This window comes from Notolabrus celidotus, chromosome 14, assembly GCF_009762535.1.
Source record: "Notolabrus celidotus isolate fNotCel1 chromosome 14, fNotCel1.pri, whole genome shotgun sequence".
Lineage (NCBI taxonomy): Eukaryota > Metazoa > Chordata > Actinopteri > Labriformes > Labridae > Notolabrus > Notolabrus celidotus.
Window position 1 is genome coordinate 23,304,939 of NC_048285.1, and position 25,100 is coordinate 23,330,038.

The 25,100-nt window shown below is 37.9% G+C and overlaps 1 protein-coding gene across 2 annotated transcripts in view; it reads right to left on the bottom strand.

Annotated features, from left to right (window-relative positions):
* Window positions 1–25,100, bottom strand: part of lrfn1 (leucine rich repeat and fibronectin type III domain containing 1) — a 221,258-nt gene that overhangs the window by 37,231 nt on the left and 158,927 nt on the right. The gene's annotated exons all lie outside the window — the stretch shown is intronic.

The following is a 25,100-nucleotide window of genomic DNA, read 5'->3' on the forward strand; positions in this document are numbered from 1 at the left end:
ATATCTCAAGAGCCTGAGATGAAGACGGACAATAAAGCAGCTGTAACAGGCTTATTAAAGGACACTCTCAATGTCATCATGACTCAGCACAGACTGACAGAGCCACTCGCTCAGGAAACAGCGAGCCTGCTCAGAGGTGTAGAGTAGCCTGATTGCTGTCATAACTGAGAGGTCAAACTCATCCTCAGCAGATCCAGGAAACTGAACGCCATCACACCATTCCTCTTTTCCTGCCGGCTTCACACTCATTTACTCGTCATGTCAGCACTTTGATTAATGACTTGACTCACTTGTGGGACCATCTATAGGCTATATGGCAAGGTATCAATCATAGAGCTGTACATTCTTGTGGATTTTCAGCAAATGTGTCACCACAGTGAAAACATAATTACACTTTTCAGCAGTGAATTTGGAGAATAGAACAGATGCATTTTGCCAGAGTATATAGTAAAAGTGCAAAAAAAAAAAGTAACAAGAATATACTGCAAGTATATAATAAAATACACACTTTCCAAACTATGAATGAGATAAAATCAATGTTACTGTCGAGTTACCTTATTGACAAGAATATAGGACGACCCTGATTATAAGACTAACCCCCATTTTAAAGACAAATTTTTGAGAATTAATTTTATGCTTTTGAATATTTCATTTGTAACTTTTTATGTTTTCTTAACATAGCATACACACATATACACAATAGACACACAGTGACACCATGAAAACAATAAAGGCAGAGGGTTGCAGATCCAAAAGACCCACAGATAGTCCTCAGTTGCCAACAACAGCAACACAGAAAGACTTTTAGAAAACTACATTTTTTTTAATGAAGAAATCAAACAAATTGAATGCCTTTTAAAAACGAAATTGACATTTAAATTTCATGTAAATAAAGCACTTATGGTATCAGTATCTTTATACCATGAAACTTGAAAAAAAACCAACTGCAGATTATAGGATACATGACAGGTCTGCTAATGGCTATACCTTCTTCCCTTCAGTCACATACTCCCACGCAGGTTCAAGACAATCCTTATGGGCTCCCTATCTTTGGACCCAACACTCCATATTTATTGGATGTTTGACAGTTTTTAATGTTTCTGCTGCTTCTTAAAAAAGCATCATAACTCCCTCTCAGTTGTTGGTCAACGTGTACTAATTTGGTGCAACTCTGTTCATTGTGTTACTCCATCTGTCATCCCCCTGGCTATAGCTGTGAATCATGAGTCAGTCATGAGTGTAATCTCACTTTACAGATAAGTGACGGTCTACTGTTTTAACCAATATCCACATTTCAATGCTAAACCCTGAATATAAGATGATCCCAGATTTGTCAGGCTTATTTCAAGGTAATAAAGCATACTTTATATTCAGGTTAATACATTTTCATAAATGTTCTTGCACATTATGGGCCCTATTGTACACTTGGTGCATGGCTGGTAGGCATGCAGCACAAGTATCATTGTTATTTTCTATTTGAATCCATCATTTTTTTGCCCATTGCGCTAGCCCCATTGAGTGTATTGGTCCAAAAAAAGGGGTGTAGTCCGGCGCAAAGGTGGCGCGATGCTGTCTTGATGAAGTAGAATGCATCTGTGCCTTAGATCAATGAAAACCTGGTGCAACGTCTTAAGTCAGTGGCCCACAATCTTCCACACCAGTTTGGACCCATGCAGTGCATTTAAGTAGAAAGGCTGAATCTATCATGTACAACTGCAAATAGCATCACGTCTGTCTGTTGGCACATCTGGCTCTTAAAGGGAATGAGAGCAGACACTGATCAGTTTGATTCATCCGACGCCCAAAGCACACATTGGAATAATCATGGGGCTTAATCGAACCTCTAGTACCCTGCGCCTCACTAGGCGCCCAGATTTGGCTCCACTTGAGTATTAAAATATGGTCAGATACTCTATAATTCGCTTTGCGCAATGAGCTTCAGACTGTGTCTGTTAGATAGTTAAAACAGGGCCCTATGTAATTACAACAGCAATGCCAGGCAACTGCCAACATGTTAACAATCACTCACTCAATCAACCACTTGTCACTCATTACAGGCCTAGTGTATGTAAATACTCCCAAAGGTCCATTTTAGCACTGAGTGCACAACTCAGTCAAGCATGAAAAAAAAAAGAGTGAGCTGATTATTTCTATTATTCATTTTTTTCCTCTTAAACAATTTGTCAACAGATAATCTTTGCAGACAAATTTTAAATAAAAATGTATATGAGGAAAAACTTAATATGGCTTTTCATAAATAAAAGAATGGTCATTAAATCAAAGAAAAATGAAGAGTGGGAAAAACAAGTTACATTCATGTTCAGGGGGGAAAATACCATGTGACCGAGACTGCTTTAAGTAATTCCTTCTCTTAAAATTTTCAATATTATTGAATAGCTCCAATGTATAATTACTTTTATTTGGTGCCTTTCAGTTCATGGGTGTATTATTTAAATTAACATAAAAATCCAATCATTAGGAGTGGGTTTTGCTGTTTTAAAGTGGATGGATTTGAAACTTACCAAACAGTACAATAAAAAACATAACAGTCAATCAATCTTGTGGTAAAATTGCATAGTGATATTCTTACATTCAATTTTAACATTATATTTACACTGGGACAACATATATTCAATCATTTGAGTCCAAAAAGTAGGCAAATAAGGACAACTGTACAACATGTGCGGTTGAGATTCAGTCTCTGGAGCCGGCTATTAAAGACAGGAAGATGTTTTTGTCCGTGTTCCCTAATCTAAAACACCTTCAGACGCTAATGAATGCTCCTCTCCCACAGGCCTGACTCAAACCAAACAAGCCTTTTATTCAAAATGAGACCAAAAATAAATGCTTCCAGGAAAATTGCTTCAACAAGCAGTTTGATTGAATAATTACCTTTCTATTAGCTTCTCTCAAACCTTTGGCTTCAGAGGTCAAGAAAAGATGAATTGGGGATGTTTATGTGTTCTCCAGATAATCAATACCTTGAATTGCGTGCTGCTAGAGGGCGAAGTAACCAGGAAAAAGGGCTGTAAATAAAGGAGCTGGTTAGAATTAAAATTACAGTTCTCAGTAATAATCAAGGCTTGTTGTGTTATAGTAGAACTCCATTAGACCAAGCTTGCGTGCAGCAATGTAATGTGTTAGCTTAAGGCTCACAAGCTTTCCGATGAGATTTCCAATCACAGCAACAAGAGTTGAGTTACAAGCTAATAGATTTTGCTCAATTAACTATCATATCTTTAAACCCAGTTGTTCTCTTTCCCTGGGATTTGAATTCTCTGATGCAGATCAACTTCAATTCAATATTATCTGTTCATCTACCAGTTTTTTTTCATATTAATGAATTTATCATTTTTCTATTATCAAAGTTTACATCTTCAAATCAAAGCCAAAATATACAAAAAAACATAATACAAGAATATAAAACTTAATAGATGAAACTCTACACTTTAATCTTATTATAATTTCAAGCATTCTTTAGTATCAACAGTTAATATATAATCAACATCACATTATGACAGTTTGAATCATGTCTTTATTTTAAGATATCTGGTCCAAACTCCAAATAGATATCTTAATGGGTAATTCACCTCAAATTAACTGTTTCATACAGTACATATAATTCAGTCATGGAGAACCTTTAACTGTCTGTATCTATTCAACTCTCTAGAGAAGGTATGAGCCTCAGTGTTCACTTCAATCCTTGAAAACAGTCACGTAGAAGGATGCTTCATACTTGATTTTTTTCCCCTCTCATCATGTGACCATCAGGGACCAAATTTAGTTCAGTTGCTGTGGTGACAGAAGAAGATTTTATATATAAGTGAATACACTTATATTTGATATGAGCATCAAGTGTTGCACAAATTAATTCTGATCTATGACGCTGCAGGAGGTACCATGAGATCATCAACAGTATCACAATTCATCCTATGAGGACCATTACTATAGAAAGCAAATTTAATGGCAATTTAGCCACTAGAAACTCAAAACTCAGCTGGATAAGTGGAAACCACTGATGAAAATATCATTTTAATTGAACCAATACTTTAGATACTTTAGTCTGAACCAAGTGTTGGACCAACAGACCAAACTGCCTCTGCCATCCATTCTATCATCATAGCTAAAAGCTACACAAACAATGCAAATACATTTGATGTTCAGTGGCAAATACTTTAATTGGTTCATCTTTTTGGCTCTAGAAGTAATAGAGAACTCCCATCCAGGATACAAACTGCAGCCTCTCGTAAATGTGCCAAAATGCTGTTGTTTTCCACACACAGTCCTGTGAGCTGTCTTTGAGCTCATTCTGGCGCCACTTAAATCACAGCAGTCGGGATAAAGATTGGACTCGTTTTAGAGATATGATCAGCCAAAGTCTTGTTAAACCTTGTCGTAGGTCACAGCTAACTTAACATCAAACATTGTGCTTTGTTATCAATCCAAAGAAACTGGCAACTGATGAATCATTAAATCTTTGCAGGGAGCCAATATCAATGATAAAGTTAATGATGCCTTTGAGCGTGTTGATATTTTTTCACTCCAAAATAAAAGGCATCATCAGGGTATAAAGAGCATCAATATGTCTTCTTGTGCCATTGAAGAATCTTATTCCAGAGTGAAATATAAAGTTAATCCACTATGTCTGGATACAATACTTGCTCTCCATAGGCAGATATGATAGCGTTGTTTTCATGGAGTGGATCTGTTTACATGCATGCTCTTCGGCAACTACTAGCTAATTTATGGAGCTTTGAAATAAAGATCACTGTTTCAGGCCTTCATGTCTGCCTGAGGCTGGCTGCTTAAAGCTACATTAGCTGCACCTCGCATAACACACTCAGTCTTGCATTGTGGGTAATAGAGGATTTGTCATAGGAGCGAATGCATGGAATAAAAGTGATATCTTTCTTTGTACCACTAGATAAGTGTTTGGGAAAATAAATCTAAATACATTTTTTCTTTGCACTCTAAAACAGTGGCAACCATAATTCTAATAACTTCTGTTCAGTCTACTAGATGTTAAAAAAGTTAATAGAAACAAGATGAGTTTAGGGAGGGATAGCAAGTTATGGTGTCATACTAGTGCACTGACTTGGGTGTTTGTTTCCGAGTAGGTGTCTTTAAGGCAAATTTGATCAATAAAGAAATAGGAAAAACTGTTATTTCTAAGAGCCAAAACAGATTTCATAAAACGAACTTTTTTTTCTCAAACAATCAAAAACCAAAGACTCTTTAACTTTCATAAACAACACCATAAACCTAACCCATAAAGACAAAGCAGGCAGTTCCATAGAGGTTTAATAGCTACTGAAGGTTGACCTTGGGTCAGGGATTTCTTTTAAAGCCTACCAGTGTAAGATAATTTAGTGTTATTATACAAAAAAGCTATATATTTTGCCACACAAGGATTATATTTCACATTTCCATAATTCCCAAAGGACGGTTCTGCACTGTGGTTCCACTAATTAGGTGTGCAATCCTTCCACAGGCAGGTTTGTAAACACACACTGTACAAATTGTGGCACCATCAACAGACTGCATGGGGCAGTTTCTGGAAATTTTCTGGGGTCTGACAGGTTTGTGTCACATGCTATGAGGGCTTAGGTAGGCGAAGAGTTTCAGAGTCCACATGCTGCTGTGAGCACGCATACACATATGAGATTAATATGAAAGACTCCCATTGCTCAAGCAGCTGTTTTTGTTCCACCATTAAACAATAATTCATCTCCAGATTACTTTGATTATTTTCGCTTTGCTGTGTTCTGGATTTACTCGGGTGAATTTTCAGATTGAGCATTGTTAACTCGTAAATTATGTTGCAAACAATGAGAACATGAAACGGCTCACGGTGAGGAATGATACAAATTTAGCTCTGTGACTGTTTAAAAACAGCACAAGGTTGTACTGCTGTCTGCCCGTCTCGTGCCATTAGCATTCGCCATCACTTCAGTAATAGCGACACTGTGATCATTTTGTGGAGCGGTAATAAGGAAAGACAGGTCTGATATAGTAAATGAAGGTTTTACAACTACCTCTCCTGCCCCATTGAGCTTTAACCTGAGAATGCAAATGAGCCTCATGAAAACCCAGTGATTTCACAGTTCACTGACTGCCACATAAGCATATGGTCGTCAGTCTCGGGGAAAACGCATTAAAGAGGAGGGGGTACACATATGAATCTTACTTTAATCCCATACTGTTCACTCTGTAATCAGCTGATCATATTTGTGTACCCGTACATCTACACTATAGTTTCCTGCTTTGGACTCTCAGCAATCACTTGAAAAACTCAAGAGCGACCTTTTTTTTCAAGCAGCTATATTATTCCATCAGTATTTACAATATGTAGGAAAGACATGGTCCTCTCCGTTCACAAATTCAAGCATGAAGATTACAAGGGCTTAGTAAGACAAGTATTAGCATATCCTGTTAGCATACAAGCCTCTAAGCAGGGTTATGGGAGAGAAATTGAGCTGTCTTTGCAGTTTCTGGTTTTGTAAAATCAATTAAATACTAAAAATAAACAGGTATACAATCAATTTGTGGATACCAATGACAAATTTGAGGGCTAGGAAAGAAAAAGCTATTATTGTATTGTTGTCCCCTCTCCCTGAGTTAAAGAAGGGGAAACCCATTTTATAAAGCTTGGAGCATGAGTGTAATTTGCTAAATGAATGTGACAACAAGAGCAGTGACTTACTATGAATCACACTAGCTAGCCAGATATTTTTTCCTTATTCACCATCTGCAAATAATGTCAGAGTTGTGCCCAAGTGCTGCCGGAGCTGTCAGTATGACAGGTTGTGGAGGTGGTGGTGCAGCAGTTACCAACAAAACAGGTTAAAAAACAAGTGCCCTTTATTTCCTTCCCCTTCCCAGAAACAGCCCAATTCTCTTCAGGCTGGTAAGTGCCCAGGCATCTGTAATTTGTGTTTTTGTTCTTCAATTTATTGGCAACTGTAGCAGGAGTTGTCTGTCAAGACAAGAGGTAGGATGCAGGGAGCAAACACAGGAGGAGAGGTTTGATAAGATCGTCTTCAATATGTCAAAGGAAGGAAACAGGGAGCTAATCTGATTTCCTCAACAGGCTTTTATTTCGCTGGTGCTGAATCCTAAAATGTATTTATACCATTTGTCCTGTTGTCTTGTCTTACTTTGCATATTAAATGAACTAAGCAGCTTGTAAAAAAGCTTTAAAAGCTAAACCCAACAAGGTGCATGTCTCAATGTGTGCTTCTGCAAAAATCCCCCGCATTTTATCATGAAAGGGCATTCAGTAGTCATTCACAAGTTTAACAGTGACAAATTGTTTTAGTATAGCATATTGATTTATCAGTATTTATGTGTCCTTTCTGCCTGTTCCAACTTCTGTCCTGTTTGTTAAATGTGTCTTGAGGTAAACTGAGGCAAAGCAGTGACTAATCTAAAATTAAAGAGGAAGCATTTGCTGTGAAACTTGAGTTTAGTCATAGTTGGCAAATACTAGCATGCTAACACATTTAGCTCAGCTAGGGTGGGAATAATAGTGGACATTTTACCCGGTCTGCTTTGGCATAATATCAACCCTATTTCCTAGAAATTCCTCAAATCTGATGACAGAAGCTCAGGACTGTCAACCAGAGTGTGTGTTTGCATCCACACTCTGGTTGCTGTTAGCTTAAGCCAATTAAAAACTTTAGAAAATAAGCTATTAAAGCCATTTGGGTAAGATAAATAAAATATGTATGTGCCTTAAAGTTAGTCTCAAAAGCTTGCGTTTCAAGTAATTGCTTAGTCAACTGGTTTTAGATTTAATATTAAAATACTGAATTGTACTGAGTCACTTCAAGCAACATTTCTGCTACGTCTTAAGTACTTGAATTACCTACATTTCTCCATTATATCAAAAGACAAGATGATTCAGTCAGCATTATGATTCCTTCAAAACATGCTAACTGTCAAATACGTGTTATTCAAATTTGGCAATTATCTACAGAAGACAGAGCTGCTTTTTTTTTGCATTTTAGCTTTGTCATTGTAAGCCTGCTAGCTTGCTGGTGTTAGCCCTTAGTCTATGCTAGCTTAGCTGTAAGCTTTGGTCTTATAAAATGATACAGAACAAAATAAAATTGTGGATTAAACTGAGACTCTGTTTACAGCTTATATTAATATTATCTCTTAACTTTAGTTTAATGCAGTGTGTGCTCCCTTGTCCCTCTTTTGTGCTGGACAGAGATAAATGTTTTCTTTCCGTCTCCCCTTCAGACCCTGATTCCCACAAATTATGTTTGTGTGTTTTTGCAAAGGCAGATTTGTTTTAAAGGAAACATATTGCAGCTTCGATAATGTTTTTATGAACACAATAAAGAAATGATGTATCTGAACATAAAGTTTCTGCCGAGTGACAAAATACTGAGTCAGGACATCAGCAAAACGCATTTAATTAGCATGCCTTCTGTCTGCAATTGTTGCACATAAAAAGGCGAGTGTCACTTGAACTTTGATACAATGTGTTTATTTTCATACCACTGAACCAAACAACAATCTCTCTCTGACCTTTGATTATGTGCTTCTGTTGCCTAAACTTAACCTAATGAGGAAATTAACCACAGCCACAAAGTCAACTCAATTCACAGAAAGAAGAACCTCCCAACAATTTACAGAAACACACTAACCAATGCTTAGCACTGGAGGAATTTCACATTTGAACATTATCCAGGCAGAATTCTAAGCCTAGTTGTAAAAATCAGTTAGTCATGGTTGTAACATACCAGACATTTTAGGACTTCAGTTTCTTAGTTCTGGTTGGACCTTAATATTCTGATCTTGATTTCAGTTTATTGGAAGCTTAAAAGCTTCATTAATTTAACTTGTTAACACTCAAATATGTTCCTGTGCAAGCTAGAGTAGTTTGTTTCTCAAGGACATTTAAATTTAGATAAATAAAACATAACATTTGAGCTGTGTCTCTTGTTCCAGACTTGCTCGCTTCCTCACAAATACATGAGCACATATTCTAGGTTGTTGAATAAATAACACAGCACTTGAGATCCAAAAAAAGAAGAAAAAAAACTTCTTAGAGGTTACTACAAAGTCTCACTGGATGTCTTAGAAGTAGAAAAACCTCCCCAGCAACTTAAAACAAATACTGAGAACCACCAGCTTCAAAACATCAACTATTAATCGCATTTGGGGCTACTTACTTAAAAGTGAAAACCCATAACACCTCACTGGCCTACATGGTCACTAACTACACATTTAAAGAGAGCTTTCTCACCAAAACAGAGTTTAACTGGGGGACAACTTTCATGTTCTTTCACGGCTCTCTCAAATTCTGTTTCACTCTACGCATGAACCATATTCCTCCTGAGAATAATGACATTTTAGACCCAGGAGTCTTTTAAAAGATTCTCATTCAACCTTTTGAACAAAAAGGGAACTAAGCACTTCCTGTCCTTCACCACAAACAAAATAGAAGTCACATTTCTGCCCTCTCATACGTGTTAACTCATTATTTATCCATTGAATTCAGGATGTGGATTTTTATCATTTGCCGATCCAAGGTTCTTCTTTTTTAACTGATGCTAGTTAGATGATTACTGTTAATGAATGCTCTCTCTGTGAATAGATAAAGCTGAATATTCAGAGTGCTTCAACTTTGAAATTGAAATGGAAAATGTTGGATTGTCCCCTTTACATTGTGCAGATTTCTGAAGCTACATTGCTGTCACTGTTTGTGATTCTATGCACTTGGGCACATTTATCCCTCCATGTATTATTGATACAGTTGGGAGATAATGTTACAACAAAGTCTTCAGGATCCATCCAGCCTAGATGGATGGCTGTTTTTTCAAGACTCTCAGTGAGTCCACTTGGTGCATTTGACAAGTGTAAACATATGTTTACTGCTAGCTTGGCTGAGCCGGACATCTATAATGGATATGGAGTTGTGTGGGGCAGAACAAGTCACCTCTTGTGAGATCCTGGGACTCTATAAAATGCTAAAAACAGAGCGTCAAATATGTTCTGCATTCCAATGAAGAATATCAAGAGCTTAGAGTATGAAAATGTCAACCCTTCCGTGCTAGGCCTTCAGAGATTTACGTGAAAGGAGAAAATATGTCTTTCTTAAACGCATGCCACTTTGGAGATCTTCTCCACCTTGGTGTGCCGCACTCAGCCAGTCAGTGTTTAATAACCTGGACTAATAATTTCCTTCAAAACTTCAAAATGTGCAATGTTTCTGATTACAAAACAGCAGTTTTCTATATTTCATACAAGCTCTATATTTCTCCAAGGTTTTTCCAATAAGGAGATTTCCCCAACCTGCTTTCCTCCATGAATAACAATGTGCAGGGAAGTTAAAATTGGGTTTTAAGACGCTCCACGGCTCATACTCGTTCCCCCTCAGATCTCTGTGTTGCTGTTTGTGCTTGTGATTGCTCTGTTTGAATCCTTTTTGATCTTGCTGAGGCAGTTGACACTGCAGACCAGGTCATCCTGCTTGAAAGCCTCAAAATAGGTTTTATGTCACAGTTACTGACCTTCAAAAGGTTTGGACTTTAAATTGTTGATAGATCATTTATTTTTGCTGGAGGGAGTGAATCACATCCACTGTGTCCAGGTCCTGTGTTTGTTCACGGATCGATTTCAGCTCCCTTTTTGATTTAATACTTTTCATTCTCACAAGACTTTTTACTTAATATACAAAAATGTACAGAAATGTTCCACTCTATCTAATTGTTGTGAAGTAATGTTCTTTTAATGCATTATAAAAGATAAAACCACATGTTCAATAACCTTTGGAATGGCAGAATTCAAAGGTTGAAATACTTTGATTTGCCTCCAACTGCTTTCTTCTATATTTAAAGCCCACACTGATTCCCACTGTATTAAAAACCACACTCTCGGGCACACTTATCTCTGAATGGTTATAATAATGGAAGATCCAACTCAGTCATATCATTTGCACACAGGATATCTATTTCCCCAGCGAACACCCACAAGTCCCAGCCTTTGGAAACCATCGATAAGGTGTTTTAAAAAAAGACGTCAATGTGCAGGCTGTAATGGAATGATTAGGACTGAATCCTCTGTTAAACTGCACCTGCAGAATCACCTTAATGATTGGCTTGCAGATAAAGCTCAAACTTCTGTAAGTAAATGATAATAAATCTAGGATTGTTGAATTCAACCCACTCAGTTAAAAAAATCTGCCTTTTTAGAAATTCATGTCAGGTCTGTGCACCCAAATCTTTGTTTTCTTAGTATTACTAAGATCTTTTTTAAGATAGAGATGTGAGAACAGCTTCATCTAGCTTCCCCCAGTGAAACTACAGATAAAATATGGCTTCTCTCAAACATTGAGAAAGTTTTCTATGCTTTTATTTCAGCTCATATACATCACCAAGCTCTTAAAACTAGTTGGAAATGTGAAGTTAGGCCAACTCAGAACCAGGATTATACAACCATTAATTTAGGGATATTATAGACGAGCTTCCTGAGTTTAGCTTCTGATACTTATGTGTTTTTTTTCCCTTCAAGGCTCTTTGACTAAGGAACTTAGTTAAGTGTTAAGCTTTTCAATGGGGTGAGTTCACCCTGATACATATTAAAGTATTTTTCAAACAAACTATTTCAGACATGCATACTTTGAAGCAATCATTAGCTTAAACCACACTCTTACACTTTCATTTGACTCTAAATAATTCCTTCATTATAATGAAAAAAAATATGGACCCTTTCTGAATACTGAGTGGACTTGCATTAATTATTTGGATTTTTTTTGTATTAATTATGCCATATTCAGTCGACTGGGACCCAGGAGGATTGACCATGTTTAAACTGTAACAGTGTTTCCCACAGAATGACACCGTAACTGTGACGAAGGGAGGGGGCTTGGGGGAGTGTATGAAGTACATTGCCCTATTTTCTCTTAAGGTCACATGTCTGGTGTCTACTCTGTTAATAAATAGAAAGCGGTCCAGAGTTCTCTTCACTGTTTACTTTCCTAGAGTGAATGAGATTAACCCAGTGGTATAATTAATCTTGCCTTAAAATAGACCTCACTCTAGAAACAACTTCAATTAAGCAGAAAAATACAACTAATGTATGATATACTGACCATTTAAACACTGCAAAACGACCCTCCAATAATAATAATAATCACACACAGAAATAGAAATAAATTAAAATAAGTATTTTCTTACTTTAATTTTCAAAGCATGTATAAATATTTTGTTTAACCTTTAGTTCTTTCCAATTTATGTTTTCAACAAATGTTTCACAATTACATTGTGACACCTTTTATTGTCAACCCCCCCCCAAAAAATGTCCTCAGTTTTCAGTCTTAAAATGAATGAAATTGTGTTTTTTACCTTTCAGTTACAAACAACAGCAAAAACACAATTATCAGTTATATCTCTAAACTGAGCCAGCATAATAATGTATCTTCAAATAAAATAAAAATCCCATTCCAGGCCTGTATCGCTGCTTGCATTGGGACTAAAACTTAGTTTTGCCTTCAAACAGAGCAAAGTGAAGTAACAGATCAGTGCAGTACCTTTTAAGACATGTATGGTCCACATGGTAGTGTAACCGACCGTACGACTTAAAGCATTGACAGAGAAAATCTGCGCATTTCCGGGTAGCACAGAGCGCTATCTGGTTCCAGTCTCTTGTTTGCAGGTAGAAAACAGTTCAGAGGAAACCACTGGGTCGAGCTGGGTTAACTAGCTCACGTCATTTCTCACTCACTATTGCTGGTTTTAACCAGCAGCTTTGTTCTCCAACTCATTAATGTGTTAAAAGTTATTTAAATCTGCATAATAATTTTTTTTTTCAATTCTGTTCTGCCCCTCCTACACACGCACCGTATCAACAGCTTACCTCCCTTTATACACACAGCAGTGTGTCCTGCCCCACCTCCTACCATTTCTCTCTGTATCTGTCAGATCTTTTGACAATGTTCATCAGCAGTACATTTTTATAAAGTTACCCAATAAATCAAATCATGTTTAGTAATGTTTCCCTTCATATTACATTATCACAACAGGTGATGCGTGTGTTGAGAAGACTAATGATATAGCATTTTGCTGAACTAAGTCAGCGCAGAATGACACTGGCAGCAACCAGCTGTGCATAGTTTTAAAAACAGCGGTATGAGAAGGGTCATATTTGAAATGATTCCCCACATCTCAGTCAATGCATTAACAGGAGTGACGTACTGAAAGACCTCCCTCTCTCTCTGATCACTTAGAGAATATGTCATGTGATGAAGGTGTTGAGACACAAGGAGCAGAGAACCATGAGAGATTGTCCAAATCATTACACACAAAAATGAATAAACAAAAAAGATGTGCATTGTATTTGGCTGAAAATACACTTGAGCGGCCTGTCCAGGTATCATCTATGTATGGGAAACATTGTGTTTGAGAGTGAGTTAAGGTTCCATTTCAACAATTATGTTTCTAAACAAGGGCATTTTTTTTGCCAATACTAGTATTTCAATACCAAAAACCTTTTGTGCAGTTTATAGGGAAATAAAAGTGGGAAAAAAATCTATATTTTGAATAAATGGAGCCTAAGCTGACACCTTATCTAGTTTGAACATGTGACACTGGCGAACAAAGCTGATGACATTTTGCAATAACCATCTTGATGAATAATTAACTGATTATTATATTGCTGTTGATTTTTTTCATCAATGGGCCTCTATTCAGTCACATTTGATATTTTCCACACTGAAAGGAAAATATGGTAATGTCAAGAGAGGAGTGCATATTGAACAAACATTTGGCCCAGAATCATCTGTCACGCTGATTATCCAGAGGCCACAGAGTAAAAAAGAGTTAAAAGCTGGCACTGTTCCTCCAGCCATTGACATTGAATTCTGAAATGTTCCGGAGGATAATATGATGATGTGGTTGAAGTGTGGAAAAACAGAAGCTTAATCTTTTACCTTAAAACCACGATTGTTTAAGAAAATCTATTTTTCATGAACCTGTCAACCAAAGCCAGAAATATTCTGCTTCACAGATGATCAAAAATTGGCGCAGTTGTTTTAGTTTTGAGTTCCCTATCCTTGGCTCAAAACGTAGAGAAGAATATTCAGAATTGATAAATTCTTTATTTGCCTTTTTTGTAGTATTGTTAAATAATGCAAACACAACATTGTGGTTGTGGTTTATAAATATTTCCACTCTCTTGTACTTGGCCTTGAATAGCTGTATGCATCACACAACAATAACCCCCCCTCTCCCCCTCCCTCATTCATCAAATATTTTCAGATGTTTAAACACCATGTCCCTGCAGAAGCTGTGATATCGTTTTAGGCTGGTAAAGAAGTTTACCAGCCTAAAACGATAGACTTGAGTGTTGTCGACGAGTGCGTGACTGTTAGATGGAGGCCTGTGATCTGCACCATCCTCTGGGTATAGGTCTGAAAGTTATGCCTTGAAGTGATGGGTTCAACATGCAGACACTGCAAAGAACCATCCCTTGCATGTCACCTGCTCTAATGGTTCACACATGATTACTTGAATTTAGCATGTCTGCTTATTTAAACTTAAACGCTCACATTTCTTGTGCATATCTAGGAAAAGGTCAGATCTGTCTCTTATGTTTGCCCAAAGCAGAAGACACACAGAAACGTGCAAAAGCTGGAGATTTAATCACGGTGGCACTCTGATTCTGTAACCTGCTTCTGCTCTGTAGGCAGAATGAATGATCTGAATATGGGCTACAGTGCATGACTAATGAATGATGACTGAAGGAATGCATTATATTAACATGAAATCATTGCATCGCAGCAAGTGCTGTTGACAAATGTTGAGTTAAGAAAGACAATGACAGTATTTATACTTGAGATTGTTGTAAATACAGATGCAATAGAAGACCAAATTCAAGGTTCTGAGTCACAGAGCTAAGAATTTTCCAACCCATTAAGAAAAAAATCAAAGCTGTTTCCATTAAAAACACAGTTTGTGGTCATTAGCAGCAGTTATTTTTGTTTTCTGTTAAATAATGAGCCTTTTTATATCTACACAAGGAGCAGGTCCCTTTTCCACAGAGACTGCCAACTTGAGCTGCTAGTTTCTACAGTAGCACAGAACAGACAAACTAGTTCATATTTTTTTTGCATTTAGTGAATGGCTGCCTGAAGTGCATCAGTTGTTAGATGAAGAAAAATAAAGTGATTGTCGTGTGCAAAGGGATTTGTATTGATAGATGTTTTTAATGGTAAAAAGTTCACAAATGGAGCGACATATTTACAGTGTGGCACACACTGGCCTTCTCCACGAGGGCCACCGTCTCTTAACCGGCAGAAGGGGTGAACAAGGGAGCGATCTAATCTAGAATCTGGCTGCTTATCCCTAAATATTTCCATTTCTACACACTGTACCTTTAAATAGGACGTTACTGATTCAGGAGGCGTTTCATGTTTCCTCTGTATTATAACCATGCTTGCATACTCTAATGGTGGGCCGAATAGGAAGTCTCTGCATGCCATCTAACAGTAATCCTGACCTGCTTAAAACTAAATGTGAATTTAATGACCCATGCTAGCAATTATTTGTCAACTTGGAAAACTACCTTAACCTTTAACTTGTAGACTGACACTACCGTTTGTTTGGTCAGCTGAAAATTAAGTGGCTTCTGTTGCTGGCCGACCAATTAAAACACTCTAAACTGCTTTACCTTACCGTTATATGTTAAGCGGTGCCCTGGCACTCTGAAACAGAGCAGACCCACATTTGCATTTTAAGTTTCCCCGATTGATCGAGATTCAGCATTCTGCCTTGGCACTAACTCAAGACTTTTTTTTGCATGATCAACAGATCATTGTGCTTTAAAGTGGAACACATGATGCATCACTCTTTTTGTTTAATTTCAGCTCGACAGATCACACATCAGCTTTGTTCTGTTGCACTGCTAACTCTCTGTATAAAGAGCTTTGAAAATACGAGGTGATATTTGATGTCCTGTTCAAAACTTTGCAGAGATACATTTTTCAAAAAGAGGTGGCCATTTCTCATTTTGGATTCAGGAGAAAGAGTTCAGCATTCTGACAGAGACAGAGTGGGAGAGTGATTAAAGGAGTTATTGATCCATTTATTTGGGCAGCATCTCTGTTAAAAGTGGGTGGACATGACCTCAATTTGTGTCTGTAAGTCCCTTGATGGCTGTCTGCTCTCTGAGAACAATTAGATCGACATGGACATTAAAGAATGATTCCCCAGCCTGCAGTATGCTCTGAACAGTATATACTCTGAGAAGCTGTGACTGTCAAGAGCAGAATATGTGAATGATTAAATGAGTTACACTGTGACACATTAAGGCTTATGGCAGGAGGGGGATTTAGTTTTTGTTTCATCAGAGAAAATATTCATGAGTCTGGCTCTTACAGACTCGCTATGATGTTGTTTTTGGGATAAAAAATGGTTGAATTTAAAGGATTTGTTTTTAAGGTTTGTCACAGAGGAGGCGCCGCTTTTCAGAAAGATTTATTGCTGTAAGCTGTGGAAGTTTTAATTTATGTTTAAACTTTTAGTTTCACCCCTCTCAGAAGAACCCATTAGCAGCTACTTTGTCAGAAAAACTAAAGTGAAGCAAATAGTGTATCTGTTAAAGTGCAGCTAAAACACACTGAAAGTGTTTAAATATGAAAGAAAAAAAAAGTCCCTTTCCATCATTGGCAACTTTGATCTCATTTCATGCTGCAGAAAGCATGACTCAGCAATAATTAAACCTAATCTGCATAAAAAGATGCTGTCTTATTTAGAAGTCACATTTTCAATTGAAACAGACATGATGGGCGGTGACAAATATACTGCGTCCCCTGCAGCTTCTTCACAATAAAAGCTGTTCGTATGTCATTAGCAAAGAACTGTAAATGTGAAACATCTGCAGAATGATGTTCAATTTCTATTAGTGCTTATGCTCTGGCGGGGTAGAAAAAGGTGATCAATAAACACTGGAGCTGGAACTAACACAGTGACTAAGGAGAAAATGCAATTTTGTTTTTTTTTATCAGAAGGACCTCTGTTGTTATGGCTACCAAATAAAACTGTTCTGACGGTGAGAAAAAAAGTCTTAGTCATGCTTTTAAAAAGAGCAGGATTGGACTAAAAAAGGTAACAAACAAAAAGTTCAGATAAGAATTTTAAGTGGAACCAGCCACCTCTAATAAAGGACAGCTACAAAGGGAGGTTTCACCAGTCTTAAGTACAATACATTTCTATTTCTAAAAAAACATCACCATAAAAATATCAAAAATAAGGTTTGATTCCTGGTTCAGAATTTGAATTAAACCTCAAACCCACTGTTTTTAAATCTGCAGTGACTGTAACTATCTGCTGAGACTGCCTGATGCCCTGAGAGAATTTATTGTCGTTTCCAATTTTCCAATGTCACGACCATACATCGACAGAAATTGACTGAGCCCTTTGCTCACTATAGACAGCCAGTCATGGAGATGTGAGCGTTTAAACCATAAGAAATGCTTCACAGAGAGGGCATTCAACCATCCTCCCTTTCTTCCTAGCAGCAGACCTCACATCAGTGTGAATGAAGGAACAGCAGTGTGGAAAAATGACACGCTGTGCAGTGTGCAGAGAGATGTCCTTCATGGGCTACAATACAGCAAACGGTGTTCACTTCTATGACCACTGCGTTCTGCTACTCCTCCCTCACCTCCGTCTCTGTGTGATGAGAAAGCGGTCATATTTCACATTGTTATTTACATACAGCTGTAATAATCCTCTGCGCTCCTTCCCCTTCACAGTCATTTTGGTATCCAACAGTATTTATGATCGCAGGCTTTGCGATGCATACCCAATACAGGCATGGCTAATGAATAAATTAAGCATTAGAGGGAAGGCAAGTTCTACTCAGAGGTCACATGTATTTTGCTGCCATTTTAAAGCAGGCGGATCACTGAGGAATACAGAAGAAGAAGAGGAATACGTCCAGTCAGAGGCGAGTGAGCGTCTGTAAGTGGGCGGCCAACAGGGAGCACCTGAATAATTTATGACCCTTCTTCTCGTGCTGCACAATCAGGCAAGCTTTATTTCAAACAAAGGGAACATGATGTCTTTCATAAAATGCTGTTCAGCTTTGTCCCACCCCTTCATGTTTGCACCCATTACCTTCTGCATAAGATTTATTTTCATTTGATCTATCAAACAGCTGACATGCAGGAGTAATTGATGCAGCTGTTTGTGCTTTTTGTCTTGTTTACAAAATTACTAAAAAGTCAGTTTGTGGGTGTTTGGATCAGAAACCAGCTCTTCATCATGCTCTCTTATCTGGCGACTCCCATCTTGCTGCAGCTTGGGACGTCCCGCTATGTCTGTCTCCGGAGATGCCAGGTCTCACTGACACAATTCTCCAGAGAAAGTCACAGCGTGAACCGTTAAACATGGCACTTTTGTTAGACTTCATACTGAGGGGCTGTTCGCCTTTTCTTTCCAAAACTCTGACAGCACATTCATTATCTTCTCTGCAGTGGCTCCAACATGCGACAAAAATATACAATTGATGTGGTATATACAGTAAAGGACAACAAGAAAAACAGAAACGTCTTCTTTTCTCTGCTGCCACGCCTATCTCTGTGCATGGACACACATTTTATTCCTCTGTGGTTTTCATCGAAACCTAAGATCTCATGTCATTGGCAGCAAGCTCAAATTACTATCTGAGCTGTCCTTGTTAGACAGAACAGAGAGAATAGCTAATAATAGTGCTGGAACAAACAACAATGGGTAACCTTTTAGTGTCTTTCTGTATGAGTATTGAGACCGTCAAACCACACACAAAGACTTCAATTTTGTAATAATTTGTGATGTTTAGTCCAGTTATTAATGTGATGGTTGCTCATGACTGTCTGTGTCGGTTCTCTAATGGTTTTACTGGATTTAGTTGAACCATCCTTTGTGCTTTGATGTTGTTTTGTCTGCTTTTTGTACATCGATGAAAAACATTAGCCTGCCGAGGGACAGCATTTAATAATTAAGCTTATGCAATCTGCCAAATTTACATCTTTTTCATATCCAGTCTGCTAAACCTTTAATATTATCCCAATATGGTAAACAAGTGTTTCTTGATGCATATAAAATCAGATAAGAAAATTGACTTTTTATTTGTGCAATTTCTTTATTTATTCCACAATTTTCTTATACCTACAAAACCCTGACTGACTGCAAACACCCCTCTCTAACTATGATACGGCAAAGTTTCAGTACTTTGTAGTTTGTGAGAAATATACAAAAGTTTTCAACAATGTTTTAATATATTCATTGTTTTTATGCAGACAGGAGAGGTCAGTGGAAATAATGAACATCCCCATAACTGATATGCTTATTAGCTCATCAGTTGCCATTTGCTGTTGGCTGCCCTAATTTGGAGCATGGCTCAGGGATACACCAGTATAAAGACAGGATTTATTCAATACTCATTATTATGTAATGGTTCATTTTTGTCTGAGTCATTTCCTGACAGTGTTGATCAGCCATACTGTTCCATACCATATTTTATGTTTATATATATATTTTTAGATAATCCCGTTTACTATGTCATATATCTGTCAAGTATTACTGTCATTGCCACTGGACCTAGGCTTCAAGTTTGTGAGTGTTTTCAAGGACCAGACCACCTTTATTCTGAAGAAATAAAAAAAATTAATATTAAAACACACAAATAACTTAATTCACTGATGTGGGTGAAACTGGGTAATATTTTATGTACAAAATCATTTTTTGTTGTTTTAACCCTCCTTTAAGTCCTTCAGTTGTTTAGTTTCTTTGCCTGAACTTTCCATGATTCACATTTTAGTGATGGTCAGATTGTTTGACTGCAGATATTACCGAGTTGGTTTAGTTAGTCAGACTGAAAGCTCAGAGCTCTGGGAGAGTTTTGATGTTTAAATGACTAGCACATAAGCTTTGGACCACTGAAATCAAGAAGTTGTTCAGAACCAGGAAAATGGCGAAGGGGAAATGCTGATCACAGATTGAACACCAGATCTGGGCAAGTAGTCAGTTAATTTCAGAGGTCTCCCACTGGAACGGGATGGACCAGGACCAATGGGAATCCACCCAGGACTCTGACACTGGGCACATCATACAACGTTAACTTTCCAGGATCCAAACCCTAAAACTAACCTTGGCACTGTGTAAATACCTCTGCTAAAATGTACTGAAATAATTGTGACCACATGTCCTAGAAAGGCAAGATGGACACAATGGTTATGGATTACTGCCATCCACACACCACACCCCACCCCATTGTCTCTTTAAGAAAGAATGTAAAACAATTAGAATCACTGTGTGCAGTGAGATACATCATCAGATATGGATGGAAATAGAGCTTAGAACAGGAGCTAGAATGATAAGTCTGTTGGTTTGATATACTGGCTGATAATTGCATATTGTAGATATGAAAAATGTAGTTATACAGTTTTTACTCAGGCTAAATGGAGACATAAAGTGCAGCTAGAATACAGATGATGCTTGTGAATTTATTCCTCAGAATATTTGAGTTAAACACTGGATTTAGATAACAGTAGAGAGCAATTAGACACCTAATGTGTAAACTCAAAAGTGGGGTCAGGACCCAAGGGATTGCATGATTTATCTAAAGGGATTACATTATTTGTTTCATCAGAATATTCCAAATGAGCAGCTATTTTTCATGTTTTCTATTTTCTTGTGAAATACTGGTCCTCTTCATGCCTTCAGTCCTCCAGGTATTTAACCATTTTAAGCAGACACTTATTTCCAGTGACTCTGAAGCCTCCCAGCTGCCAGAGAAGCCTGGATATTCTGCTCTATCTCTTTTTATTAAGCATGCTCAGGTATGTTACATAAACCCTCATCTGTGAGCCTCTGCATGTTATCGCACCTGAAAGTGAAGAAGTTGTCAGTAAGGTTTCTAAATTTGGAGACACATTCGTCACATGTGGGCTGACTAAAACTGAGGAGAAGCAGACTGCTGAAGGAGATTCTGTCGGGTTGAGGCATCAAGTCACGGTGCTCAGAGGGAATTTCTGTGTCAGATTTTCACATGTCACATTACAACAATGGGCTAAAAGAAGCTGATCCTCTGATTATGAAGACACAAGGCGGCAAAAGGAAGCTTGTCTTTGGGATGTAAATGCATTTCGACAGCCTAAATAAATACTGTACAAACAACTAATGCCCAGAGAGTGAAAGCGAATTAGCATATTTATTTGATTTTTTTATGTAAACATATGCCTTTTTATGTTACATTTTAAATGAAGGGAACAGATGTATATTTCGCAGTAGTTTTTTATCGGAGATCCAAAGGGATTACATTCCATTTTGCAGCTTGTCTGTGGGATCAGACGGTTATTTGCTGCTGTCTGAGATGGTAAGTCTTCTGCACTGCACATGTGGGCAGGGACTGCGAGGTAAGTTTACTCACCTCTCCATCATAATCTGCTGTTCATCAAAGAGATCTATTTTCTGCCCCTTTTTGTACCTCTTCACCGGACTGCAAACTCTGACAAAGTGCTTGAGTCCCGGCCCTTTAATGATGACATACGAGGGTTATCCTGAGGATGTTGTCAGATCAGGGAATGAGCCGGGGGTGTAAACCTGGGTGGTGACACAGGGTGTAAATAAAAAAATGTTTTCTTCTCTTTTTTTTTTCTGTGATCCATTTGGATTATAAATCTTTTGATTGAGTGGTGCAAACACCTGAAACAGTAAGAAGAGGCTCACTGGGTTTTAAGTGGCTTAAGATGAACTTAACATTGACTATTAACCCCTATTTCCTAATGTGCTTATCTATAATTGCAGGGTGTCACAGTTTAGGCCATTACAGCAAAAGGGATCAATTCAGGTCGATATGTTTTGTAGCTGTAGAGTCACAAGCAATATGTCCTCATAAGATTTGATTTTCATGCAGCTCTACAGGCAAATTGTTTGTATTGAATGCAAAATATAATGCGGCTCTGTTGAACAAGTTTTCCACACACGTTTTTTTTGTGCATTTTGGGACATCCACGCTAAAGTTATGAAGATTAATTCATAAATCGTCAGAAAGAAAGACTCGAAGAATTGATTCCATTCTCTCTCTGGGTGTGTTTGTGTGTGTGTGTGTGTGTGTGTGTGTGTGTGTGTGTGTGTGTGTGTGAAATTTCGCTGTTTTTCAACTCGTATTGCTTTGACATAGCGCGTTTTGCAACAGCCATTTCTCAAACTGCCACAGAATAAAGAAGGGTTGCGGCCTCCTCCTGTTTAATTATAGCGCCCTGAGAAAAGCAGCAGATGCCAACAAAAAACATCAAAACAACCATTTGCATGAAGAGAGTCTGATTTCAAAAGGAGGGACAAAATCTATACTTTAGCGTGTTTATACATTTACTGTGCATGAATGTGCCATTAAGGAGGAAAATGACTGATATAAGAGCTGTGTGGTTATTTAATTAAGCCATGTGGTTTGTTCAAATAGCCAAAAAAAGGAAAACTTGTCATTTCAGACATACTAGGAAACAATGCTCAGCAGTAGTTATACATTTATTCTCTGCGTTTCCACCATTTATGAATAACTTCATCCTCTGCACTGCTGCTTGTGATCTGTCACTTATTAAATATGTTGTTTAAGGCTGCTTCATTGTTATAAAGCAGTGTGGTATTGATTTTATTCCAGTGTATATATAAAGCAAACATCGGGTACTTTACAACCTGAGCTGATGCTAATGAAGCCTTTGTCAAACTTAGGGGAAGGAGAACTGTTAAATAAGCATTTTAACAGCATCCCAGAGCATCCGCACTAATTAAATTACACGTTATTTATTTATTTACGCACTTGATGTACTTTCACTTTGTGTTCATGGTTTTCACACTGTAGCTGTCAGCACATAGTTTGAGACAATGCCAGCAATGCAGGGTCACACAATTAGACTACTTTTATTTTGTAAAATAAACACTTACCAATGTGTTTTACACCGTTGTAGTGAGAGCTGGAAGAAATCCATTAAGTGCGTCTTTGAAGACTCACTTATTCTCCAAAATAAACAGGTAACATTTTAAATCAGACGGCATCATTATTGCATTATTGCAAAACCTTTTCTGGACCTTGCACACAGTGTGCAAAGACCTGCCGGGTCTCTTTGTGTCATGATGTTTTCAAATAGTTTTTTCCCATTTAAAACCGCTCTATAGAGCAGACACATTTGTTCAACAAGGACACATGAAGACAATAACGAATGCATGAACCAGACTATAGAGAGGTATGAATCAGTGTGGAGCTCTGTGCTGGGCAGTCTCTCTGTACAGAGCAGCTTTAAGACAGAAAGCTAATGAAAATACTGTCACCTGGACCTCACATGTAATAAGATATCAAAAGTCTCAAACTCATATCCCGGGCTCGGCTCCTCACCAAAAAGACAGCACAATCACCTTCTCAGAGAATATGAGGGTAATTAATAATCTCATGAACACATTGTCAACTTGTGCTTTATTTTAAAAACGCTATCATCCTGTGAGGATAATGTGCTAAAACCTTAATCAAAATATCAAAATACCTATTTAATCAGTTTCAAAGGATCTGAAGAGCCAAATATTCAACCCAAGCTGCCCTCACTGATAACACCATGCTCATTTCTTTTAAACATAAGAAGCTTTACAAAACCCTTTCATCTACTTTAAGGGGGGGAGTGATATGGCCAGTCTAACATTTTGGCCTTTAAAAGTCCCGTTGCTGCTCAAACTAAGGATTATACACTTAGTATTTCGACCTAATATCCAAATCAGCTGATACAGACACTTTCTGCCCCTCAATGCAACACTGATGCCAGACACTGGCCTTGTGCAGAGAAGCATCCTGCAGGACCGCCAGCTCAAAGCAAGAAAAATCAATGTGCTCTCACGGTGCCACATTATGTAAACCCCAGCCACCTGAAAACTATCAGGTTCCAATCTTCAACGTTTAGCTGCCATGCCTGCTGTGGGATGATGTCTCTGAAGCAGATTTCATGCAGTGCCTGTGCAGTACTTGTTTGATATATTTTATTATTTTGAAAAACAGCTGTGTGAATCTGTTATACATAAATTAAAACATTGGTGCTGAGAGTGTTTAACAGAAAAGGGTGTTTAAAGGAACATCTATCAAGAATCTGTGAGGCCGGAGACAGATGTTGAAATTTTAATGATTGTAATGAATTTTCCTTGAACTGTTAGACCACAGATAAAGATACTGCAATCAGTGAGAGCAGCCCTGACTGATGATCACTGTTAAACACAAGAAAACTAAACCAGCCAGCATCCATCAAATCAAACTAAATCAGCCAGGATGTGTTCTTAGTACTCACACAATAACTTTTGTTTTACAGCCTGGGAAAGCGAACGCACAATCACCACCGAAATGGCTTTTCATGACGTTGATGAAGCTGTTAGTAAAGGTCTGGAAAAGCCTCAACAAGTCAAACCTTTCAGTTGGCTTCATACCGAATGGAGCAAGAAATAAAATTTGCGGGTTGTCAAAAACAAAGCAAATGGGAACACAATAGGGGGAATACAAAAAAACAAAGCAATGTCACAGTACAAAGCTCGGGTTTTCTAGCACAGAGATATTTGTGAAAACATGTCATTAAGAATATTCCTCGACTCTGTTCTCCGAGAGGTGATAATATGCTCTCGCAAGACGTTGAACAGAAGGAGCATGCATGTGGCACCGGTTCACACTGAGTTTATGTCATGTGAGAGTAGAGCAGTTCAAGTGCTGCTTTTATCTCTCTGCAAACAAGGAGGCAACTCGAGACACAGATACAACAGCAACACAGATCTTCACCTACCAGGGATTCTGTTTAAAGCTTGACATGTCCTTGATGGCAGCCCCATAAATAATTGCTACACCGCTGAATTAATGGTGAAGAAGGCCTCCCTTCAACAGATCATTATTTACAGTATGAAGCAAATTCCCTTAAATGTCTGTGACCAACCACAAATTCCTGTGAGGAATATCAGTGCTACGCCTGTTCAGCAGTTTATCATATCATCTATTGTATGTATGCTGAATCCGTGTTCACAGCAGCCCTGGGTGTTTTCAGCTGTTCATCAGAGGGGCTGTTTTCCCTATTGAGATAAGAAATT